At 35.3% G+C, this 11,301-nt stretch overlaps 1 pseudogene; it reads left to right on the plus strand.

The window, feature by feature from the left end:
- Positions 1-664: 664 nt before the first annotated feature.
- On the plus strand, positions 665-1,150 carry LOC129504331 (60S ribosomal protein L24-like; annotated as a pseudogene).
- Positions 1,151-11,301: the final 10,151 nt, after the last annotated feature.

Consider the following 11,301-nt stretch of genomic DNA (forward strand, 5'->3'; position numbering starts at 1 on the left):
ATATGTACTCAATGTGAAATATGTGGGTGGATCACTAAAGATTCTGGTTACGGAATAACAAGCAGGCTGAGGGTGAGGTGAATTCATGATACTATCAGTAGTTTAGGGAGACCAAGTTTTGGGGCCATCAAATATCAATGGAACAATTAGACATGAACCATAGGATTGCTGGTGTCCTTAGACTCATGTTTCTTACACTTTTTCAAGGTCCCAAATGCTTTCAAAGGATCCTGTGGGAGAAGCTGCCCTGTTGGTCCCATGCTACTACTCTAAATGCCTCATTTTCTATGGTAGTTATCAAAACTAGGCATTGCCCACCATATTATCAAGACTAAAGGGGAAAGAAAACAGTCCCAAACACACCTCATTTCCAAAGTAGATATAGTACTCCTCCCCACCTCCTGTGAATAAATAAAAACTTACAAGATTAAATTGTATACTGTATGCCCAAGAATCCTGCAGTGCTTTCATTTGCAAAACAAAAGATCATATTGTGCTAAGAAAAGCTATCTACAATTTGTTTCTCAACCTTCTTTTAAATCTATTGCCCCTTTCTGATAAACCTAAAAATACCAGATTACTTGAAATTTCAATGTAAAGTAATGATGAAGAACATATCAATGTAGTTCTTCACCATCTTTCCTTCTTCCTGGCTGCCATAGCCATGAAGGTGGAGCTGTGCAGTTTCAGTGAGTACAAGATCTACCCTAGACATGGGAAACCCAATGCCAAGACTGACAGGAAAGTTTTCCAATTTCTTAATGCAAAATGCCAGTTATCATTCCTTTTGCAGAGGAATCCTCAGCAGATAAACTGGACTATCCTCTACAGAAGAAAGCACAAAAAGGGACAGTCTGAAGAAATTCAAAAGACAAGAACCTGGTACACAGTCAAATTCCAAAAGACAATCACTGGTGCCATCTCTTGCTGATAGAATGGCTAAGAGGAATCAGAAGCCTGAAGTTAGAAAGGCTCAACAAGAACCATCAGGATTGCCAAGGAACCCAAAGAGGCTAAGCAAACATCAAAAAAGACAGCAATGGCTGCTTCAGAGTTTCCCTTGAAGGCTAAACAAAAGACTGTAAAGCCTGTAAAGGTTTCTGCACACTGGGTTGGTGGAAAATGCAAAGTTGGTGGATCAGATGTTTAAATAAACATCTAAGTATAAAAAATGAATACATAAAGTAGAACTGATAAACAAATTCAGTAAATTCATAGGAAACAAAATCAGCATAGAGAAATTTCTTGTATTTCTATACGCCAAAAATGAAGTAGCAGAAATAAATGTTTTTAAAAAATTCCATTTAAAACTACACCAAAGGGCAGCCCGGGTGGCTCAGTGGTTTAGCGCCACCTTCAGTCCGGGGTGGGATCCTGGGGTCCCTAGATGGAGTCCCACGTCCGGCTCCCTGCATGGAGCCTGCTGCTTCCTCTGCCTATATCTCTGCCTCTCTCTCTCTCTCTCTCTCTCTCTCTCTCTCTCTCTCTCTCTGTCATGAATAAATAAATACAAATTTTAAAATTAAAATAAATAAATAAACAAAACTACACCAAAAATAATAAGATACTTGGGAATAAACCTAACCAAAGAGACAAAAGACCAATACCCTGAAAATTATAAAACACAGATGAAAGAAACTGAAGATGACACAAAGAAATAGGAAGACATTCCATGTTCATGGGTTAGAAGACAAATATTCTTAAAATGTCTATAATACCCAAAGCAATCTAGATGTTCAATACCATCCCTATCAAAAATACCAACAGCATTTTTCATAGAGCTAGAACAAACAATCCTAAAATTCTATGGACCACAAAAGACTCTGAATAGCCAAAGCAATCTTGAAAAAGAAAAGCAAAGCTGAAGACATCACAATTCTGGACTTCAAGTTATATGACAAAACTGTAGTAATTAAAATAGTATGGTATTGACACAAAAATAGACACCTATATCAATAGAACAGAATAGAAAATCCAGAAATAAATCCACAATGATATGGTCAACTAATCTTCAACAAAGCAGGAAAGAATATCCAATGGGAAAATGATAGTCTTTTCAACAAATGGTGTTGGGAAAACTTGACAACAACATGCAGAAGAATGGAACTGGACTACTTTCTTACACCATAAACAAAAATAAATTCAAAATGGATGAAAGATCTAAATGTGAGATCCAAATCCTTAAAAATCTTAGAACGGCACACAGTCAGTAATTTCTCTGACATCGCCCATAGCAATTTTTTTCTAGACAGTTCCCCTGAAGCAAGGGAAGCAAAAGCAATAGTTCACTTTTGCTTTTAGTTCACTATTGGGATTACATCACAGTAAAAATTTACACAGCAAAGGAAACCATCAACAAAACTAAAAGACAACCTTTGGAATAGGAGAAGATACTTGCAAATGACATATCTGATAAAGTGTTAGAATCCAATATAAGGAACTTAAAATTTCAACACCCAAAAAACCAAATAATTCGCTAAAAAATGAGCAAAAGCTATGAATATATATTTCATCAAAGAAGATATACAGATGGCCAACAGACACATAAAAAGATGCTCAACATCACTCACCATCAGGGAAATGCAAATCAAAACTACAATGAGATACCACCTCACACTTGTCAGAATGGTTAAAATTAACAAGATAGGAAACAACAAATATTGGCGAGGATGTGGAGAAAAGGAAACCCTCTTGCACTGTTGGTGAGAATGCAAGCTGGTACAGCCACTCTGGGAAAGAGTGTGGAGGTTCTTAAAAATAGAACCCTATGACCCAGCATCACACTATTGGGTATTTACCCAAAGAATACAAAAATACTAATTCAAAGGGATACATGTATCCCTATGTTTATAGCAGCATTACCTACAAAAGCCAAATTATAGAAGCCCCCCAGTGTCCATTGGTTGATGAATGGATAAAGAAGATATGGAACATACATACCTTGTAATGTTATTCAGTCATAAAAAGGATGAAATCTTGCCATTTGCAATGATGTGGATGAAGCTAGAGAATATAATGCTAAGTAAAATACATCAGTCAGAGAAAGACAAATACCATATGATATCACTCATATGTAGAATTTAAGAAATGGAACAAATGACTGAAGGGGGACAAAGAGAGAGAGAAACCAAGAAACAGACTCAACTATAGAGAACAAACTGATGGTTAACAGAGGGGAGATGGGTGGAGGGATGGGTGAAATAGGTGATGGGGATTAAGAAGTGCGCTTGTCTTGATGAGCACTGGGTGATTAAAACAAGTTAAAAATAAAAGAACACATCAAAGTAATTATACAATTAAGTATGATTTTTTAAAACTGAACATGCTCTTGTAGATTCTGATGTCACCACCAGCTACTTCCCAGAATACATCTCACACCCCTCCCACACCAGGCGCATCTACAATATTTGAACAAAAACACTGATTCTAAAACAGAGCCCTTCATTATAAAAACAGTGAATGCTTTACTCTCTCATACATAAATCCTCACCCAGGAGGGCAAATTTATTAAACTTCCTAATTATCTACATAAAGAGAGTAACTAAATGCAGAAAGAAAAAACTAACAATGAATAATCCAAAAAGCATATTTTTTCTTTGCAATGTTAACTAAATTACTTTTCCAATTATGTTTAAATTAATCTATTATTGCATTTCCTAATCCCACACCAATTTATAATATAGGAGACAGACCAGAAATGGTGCTTATTAGAAGAAATCAGTGGTAGTTCCAAAGCATGTTGAAATAATCCATAAAACAGATAACCCACACAGAGAAATTTGAAAACCAACATATTACAAGATTAGTGACTTACAAGATGGAAATATTCCTTCATCATTTTTTTCTCATCTTTTAGGTTGGTAGTGTTACAAGACAATTGAAACTTCCATTTTTCTACAATTCTATAAGTCTCTATACTTTTCCCTTATTTGACATAATTTTCCTTTGCTCTTCATCTTTCCCTTGCTCTTCAGCCTTCTGACCTACCTAGAAACTATCAATCAACTAGATTGTCATTTCTCAGGAAAGTAGTGAAGCAAAAAGGGAGGGAAGAAGTCATAAACTGAGTTGTCATCCCTATTTTTTACAGATAAAAACACTGAGCTGATAAATTTCAAAATCAGAATTCAAACCCCAAAGTAACAACTTTTTGCAGTAATAAACAGTACTTTACACCTTTCTTAAGATTTATTTATTGTAGAGAGGGTGTATGTGTGCAAACAGGACTGGGTAGAGGGAGAGGGAGAGAATCTGAAGCAGACTCTGCACAGAGCATGTGGAGCCCAATGATGCAACACTCGATCTCAGGACCCTGATATCATGACCTGAGCCAAAACCAAGAGTCAGATGCTTAACTGACTGTGCCACCCAGGTGCCCCAGCACTTTTTACTTTTAAAAGGACTTTCTACATATTATTTCAATGTATTTAACTTTCTTTGACCCTTCTTTGATCTGAAAAATGAATTTCTAAAGGCAAGAGTGAAACTTGTTAAGATTCATATTTATCATTTGTCTCCCTCTCTGATTTCGTTTGAGCTGGAGGGGAGGTTGGTGGGAATGAGGTAATTGGGTGATGGGCATTAAGGAGGGCACTTGATATGATGAGCACTAGGTGTTATATGCAACTGATGAATCACTAAACTCTACCTCTGAAACTATAAAAAAAAATTCATGTTTATGATACTTGAATTTTAAACATTTTCACATATAAATATAAAAATTATCGATAATAGTGCTGTGAAAATTTGTTTCCTTGGATTTTTGTTAAGCCATATAGTTTTATAAAGTTACCTGTATATAAAATTTAGTATGACTTTACATATTGTGGTCTAAAATCAAGAAAATAAATATTTAGCCATATGACCAGTCCAAAAGAAATTAAGGCTAAAAGAAATTACTGCTTTTTAAAGTTATCTCATAGCAAAAGTTTTTGAGGATTTGTACTTAGTCTCAAAATATTGATCACATTTTGCTGTGGCATACACACACTATTTTGAGAATTATAATACCCAGCACAATACTTGTGAATATAGAATGTGCCAAATAGTTGTATTCATAAATGAACAAGTTAATGGCATAAGGTGTCAAAGAATAGAAAAGTATAATAATAAAGATTTAGAATGGAAATAAAAGTTGGAGCAACTTCAGTGATACTATATAATAAAATGACAATTTAGGAATGCATACATTCACTTAACTCATTAATGTTACTTCTATGCCATAATTTATTTTTATATTTTCAAAGTCCATGTGCATTTTAAATAAAGGTAAATCTAATGTTATGTTAAATTTGTTTTTCTATGCTAGAAAATCTGAAAACTTGATATTTTGTATTATTTGTTGATAGATTTCAATAGAGATTGTCACATTAAAAGTTATTTAAGGATTTGTTTCCATTATAACCTCAGTATATATCGGGTATCCTTGTGCCCTGTTGCCCACCTATCTATTTTTTATTTTTACATTTGTTTGTTTAGTATTCAGTGATACACTGACTTTTTTTGTAAACCCATAGATTTGCTAATTTTATATAAATCTAAACTATGTTAAAACACAAATCTGTTAACCAACATGTTTACATTTTCTAACATATATTATTCTTAAATTGCCCTGATAGTAATTACTATGAATTTTCCCTATGCTGAATATTTTAGAATATGAAATTTTTCATATTTTATTTCTCAACCATATGAACAAATTGCATTGAAAGTATAAAACTAAAATATACAAATGTCTTTGAACAGAGCAATGAATGCCCCCTAGTGTTTCTTGTTAGAATATCAGTTTTGATAAGATAAATTGAATATGTAAATGTTATTTTCATAACTACTTAAAAAGCAAACTCATAAACAATTTAATCTGAATGTGTATAATGCTTTAAATTTCATAAAAAATAGAGTAGCAAGACATTTAGTTAAATTTTGTCTTGAGTAGATAATAGATATTATTATAATGTATACACAAGAGTGATAGAAATCAGAGCTATTCAGATTTTTTCAGATATGGGGCAGCTGACACACCTGAGACACATACCCCGACTTTCTTGTAATGTCTTTCTAACTAACTCCAAACTAAAGTCATTAGGAATCATTCTTAAAACAGAAATATACATGTAATTAGTCCCCAAATCCATACCTCCCGTAAAAGGTCAGAATACCTACATGACTTCTTTAGCATATAATTTCATTAGAAATTGGGGTGCCTGAGTGGCTCAGTCAGTTAAGTATCTGTCTTTGGCTAGGGTCATGATCCTGGGGTCCTGGGATTGAACCCCATGTTGGGCTCCCTGCTTGGTGGGGAGCCTGCCTCTCCCTCTCCCTCTGCTCGTTCTCTCTCTCTCTCTCACTCTATATGTCTCTGTCTCAAATAAATAAATAAAATATTTTTTAAAAAGATAATCCCATTAAAATACAATGAAATAGGGGTTCCTGGATGGCTCAGTCACTAGAGATGTGAACTCTTGATCTCTCGGTTGTGAGTTTGAGCCCCATGTTGAATGTAGATATTACTTAAAAAATATTCTATTTTTTAAAAAGAAACACAATTAAGCAATAATATAACTTTAGTGTGGTGCTTTAGTTTATCAAATATTTCTGTGAGAATTATTTCAAATCTAATGACTGTGTGAGTTAAAGATTTGTACCACCATCTTAAAGATAAGGAAACAGAGGTCAAAAGAAGGTAAGTGGCTCACCCACGGTCTTAAGAGTCATCATGCAGCAAAGCCAACTCGAATGCAGATATTCTATCTCTCAGGCTATGGTTCTTTCCATTATACCACACTACAAAGTAGCGTGAAGTTTTATTTTCCTAGAGTTGTATTACCTTTTAGTGATATTATCACTATACTTACTATCAGTAATACTTATTATCAGAGAGTCGAAAGTAAACCAAGAACATAGCCATGACACAAGACCCCTGGGCAGTTTCCAGGAGTTGTAAGTTACTGGTGCTCAAGTGCCTTTCTGTCAAGAACTGCAAAGTGTTTTTCACTCTGTAACATTGATTATTCCCTAGAATATTTCAGTAGTGTATGCCCCATTTCAATGATAAAGTCAAATACATCTGAATCTGCTTTTGAATCATTGCCAGCACTTAATATTGAAATGCAATACTGAATATAATTGATCATGTGGGTACAAAAATGATGTTCAAGTCCTTCCCTCTGTACATTTAAAAAAAAATCCTTGAAGGCATTTTTCTGGAGGAAGTATTGGATTTGTCTGGATTCATACTCATTCTTGCCCAAATGCCCTTTTGACTGATATAAACAATAAGATTGTTGGCTAACTTAGAAATCCATCATGTGGCCATGGAGCTTCAAAGCTTAGCCGGCTCAAAAGACACATGCCCTTTTCCACACATACACTAGTTAGCCAAGCAGGGAGAGACTCAGACCTGAGTTTAAGATGTCAAAATCTAATTTAATACATAAGAACCAAAATTTAGGCAACCCAGACACTAGAATATTCCATATTAAATAATATTATTAATATTAGAAGTAATATTAGATATTAGTAGACATGTCTCCACTTCCACATTTTCCATAAAACTTCCAGGAGTGGTATCATAGTAGCTAGGATCTCTAAGAAGCAAGTACCAAGACAGGATTTAACATGAAAGGATAGACATTGATGAAAGTAACTGAAGATACTACAAACAAGTGGAATGATATATTATGCTCATGGATTCAAAAAATTAATATTGTTTAAATGACCATACTACCCAAAGAAATATACAGATTCAATGCAATCCCTATCAAATACCAATAGCATTTTTCACAGAACAAAAACAAATAATCCTAAAATTTGTATAGAACTACAAAAGAAAAAGAAAAGAAAAAGAACTACAAAAGACCTCAAATAGCCAAAGCAATATTGAGAAAGAAGAAAGCTGGAGGTATCACAACCCCAGATTTCAAGCTATACCACAAAGCTGTAATAACAATCAAAAGAGTATGATACTGGCACAAATGCAGACACATAGATCAATAGAACAGTCTAGAAATAAACCCACAGGTATATGGTCAATTAATCCACAATAAAGGAGACAGGACTTGGTAAACAATTGGGAAAGACAGTCTCTTCAATAAACGGTGCTGGGAAAATAGACAGCTACATGCAAAACAATGAAACTAGACTGTTTTCTTATACCATACACACACACACACACACACACACACACACACCTCAAAATGGGTCAAAGGCTTAAATGTGATATGTGAAACCACAAAATCCTAAAAGAAAACATAGGCAGTAATTTCTTAGACATCGACCTTCAACAATATATTCTAGATATGTCTCCTTAGGCAATAGAAACAAAAGCAAAAATAAACTATTGGGACTACACCAAAATAAAAAGCTTCTGCACAGCAAAAGAAACCATCAACAAAACCCAAAGACAACCTACTAAATGGGAAAAGATATCTGCAAATGATATATCCAATAAGGGGTTAACATCTAAAATATATACAGAATTTACATAATTCAACACCAAAAAAAACCCCAAATAATCTGATTTAAAAATGGGCAGAGACCTGAATAGACATTTTTAAAAATATTTATTTATTTATTTATTTATTTATTTATTTATTTGAGAGAGAGAGAGAGAGCAAAAGAAAGAGCACGAGCAGTGGGGAGAGGGAGAAACAGACTCCTCACTGAGCTGAGAGCCTGACGAGGATCTTGATCCCAGGATACTGGGCTCATGACCTGAGCTGAAGGCAGATGCTTAACCATATGAGCCATCCAGGTGGCCCCTGAATAGACATTTGTCCAAAGCAGACATACAGATGGCCAATAGACACATGAAAAGATGCTCAACATCACTTGGCATCAGGGAAATGCAAATCAAAACCACAGTGAGACACCACTTCACATCTGTCAGAATGGCTAAAATCAACAACATGAGAAACAACAGGAGTTGGCCAGGATGTAGAGAAAAGGGAATGCTCTTTCTCTATTGGTAGAAATGTAAATTGGTGCAACCATTATAGAAAGAGTATGAAAGTTCCTCCCCAAATTAAAGAGGGGTACCTGGGTGGCTTAGCTTATTAAATGTCCAACTCTTAGTTTCAGCTCAGGTCATGATCTCTGGGTCATGAGATCAAGCCCCATATTGATCTAGCCCCATCACTCAGCATGAAGTCTGCTTGAGATTCTCTCTCCCTCTCCCTCCCTCTCTATCCCTCCCTGGTTTCTCTCTCTCTCTCTCTCTCTCTCTCTCTCTCTCTCTCTTTCAAATAAATAAATTGATTATTTTTAAAAATTAAAGATAGAAATAGTATATGATCCAGTAATTCCATTACTGGATATTTACCCAAAGGAAACAGAAACACTAATTTGGGAAGATATATGCCCTCCTATGTTTATTACAGCACTATTTATTTGGAAGCAACCAAAGTATCTTTCAATAGATGAACAAAGAAGATGCGCTACACACACACACACACACACACACACACACACCACACAGGAATATGACTCAGCCACAAAAAAGAATAATACATTGCCATTTGCAAAAACAACACAGATGGCCCTAGAGGGTATTATGCTAAGTGAAATAAGACAAAAAAAGACAAATACTATATGAGTTCAAGTATATGTGGAATATAAAAGACAAAACAAATGAACAAACAAAAAACCAGACTCTTAAATACAGAGAACTGGTGGCTGGTTGCTACTTGGGAGGTGGGTAGAAGGATTGGTGAAATAGATAAAAGGGATTAAGAGGTGCAAAATTCCAGTTATAAGATAGATAAGTTACAGAGATAAATATAGTAGAGGAAACATAGTCTATAATATTGTGATAGCATTGTATGGTGACAGATGGTGACCGACTATACTTACTATGTTGAATGCTGACTCATCATAGAATTGTCTGACCAATATGTTGCATACCTGAAACTAATATAACGTATGTCAATTATACTTCAACAATAATTTTTTAAAGTAGAGCTCATAGAAGCAGACAGTAGAAGAGTGGTTATCAGGGTCTGAAGGAATAGGAAGACATTGGTCAAAGGGTAAAAAGTCCAGGATGTTGTGTAGGATGTTGTGTTGTGTAGGATGAATAGTTGTGTAGGATGAATAAGCCAGAGATCTAAGGTATGGGCAGATGATTATACTTAATTATACTGCATTGATCACTGGAAATATGCTAAGAGAGTAGATTTCAGCAGCACTCATCATACACACACACAAATGGAGGAGGAAGTGACATATTAGCTTGAGAATCTGGTATTCATGTCACCATGCATATATGTATCAAATCATCATGTTGTACCCCTTAAGTTATATGCAATCTTTATTTAAAATGCATAAATGAAAAGTACAAGGATTTTATTAGAAGGAAATGCCTTTGTACAAGGAAATAAGGAGGGAAGTGGGGAAAGCTGGGAGAGCTCTCAGACTGTATGCAAGCCTAATCTGCAAGAATAAGATTGAGAGATGGTTGAATGGACACATCTGAGATGTCCTGGAGACAAGGTGGGCCAACAAAAGAGTCACACCTGTGTTCCCGGATGACGTGGGCCTCAGTATTACTGTATTCAGTCCTTGGCTGGAGCAGCCAATAGGAAGTATGGCCTAGGACAAACCAAGGGGTGGATGGATCTAAAAGCACAGCAGCTGGAACCCTCCATCCATGAGGAGCTTTGCTACAGTTCCACCACAGGTACTATGAAGGACATGCACGGAAGAGAAACTTTTCTAAAACTCTTTAACACTTTAGAGGGAAGGGGTACTTGGGTGGCTCAGTGGTTGAGCATCTGCCTTTGGCTCTGGGTGTGAACTCGGGATCTGGGATCAAGTCCTACATGGGGCTCCCCACAGGGAGCCTGGTTCTCCCTCTCCTTGTGTCTTTGCCTCTTTTTGTGTTTCTCATGAATAAATAAATAAAATCTTTAAAAAATAAAAAATAAAACATTAGAGGGAAGGCCCATTTTTATCAGAAATGCATTAGGGTTTTTTTCCACAAAAAAGCTAATTCTGCATAATTTGGAAACAATATTTAGCACTCCTATATATAGAATAGGATACTGAGAAAAGCATTATGAATTACAATTTATAGAAAATGAAAATTTCTAAATCATCAAATAAAAATTGTTCAGTAGTTTTCTTCGACACCAGGTGGAGCTCTTTTGCTTTTTAAAATAAGGGAAGAGACCCTTTTTTTTTTCTTAATTTGATACAGATTTAGGTTGATTATGCATAGCTCTTAAGTCATCTTGTAAAAATCATTTGAGTGCTTCCACGCCAATATTTGTCACCATTTAAAATTAGATAATTTTTACAAATAGC

Source organism: Nyctereutes procyonoides, unplaced genomic scaffold (genome assembly GCF_905146905.1).
Source record: "Nyctereutes procyonoides isolate TBG_1078 unplaced genomic scaffold, NYPRO_anot_genome, whole genome shotgun sequence".
Classification (NCBI taxonomy): domain Eukaryota; kingdom Metazoa; phylum Chordata; class Mammalia; order Carnivora; family Canidae; genus Nyctereutes; species Nyctereutes procyonoides.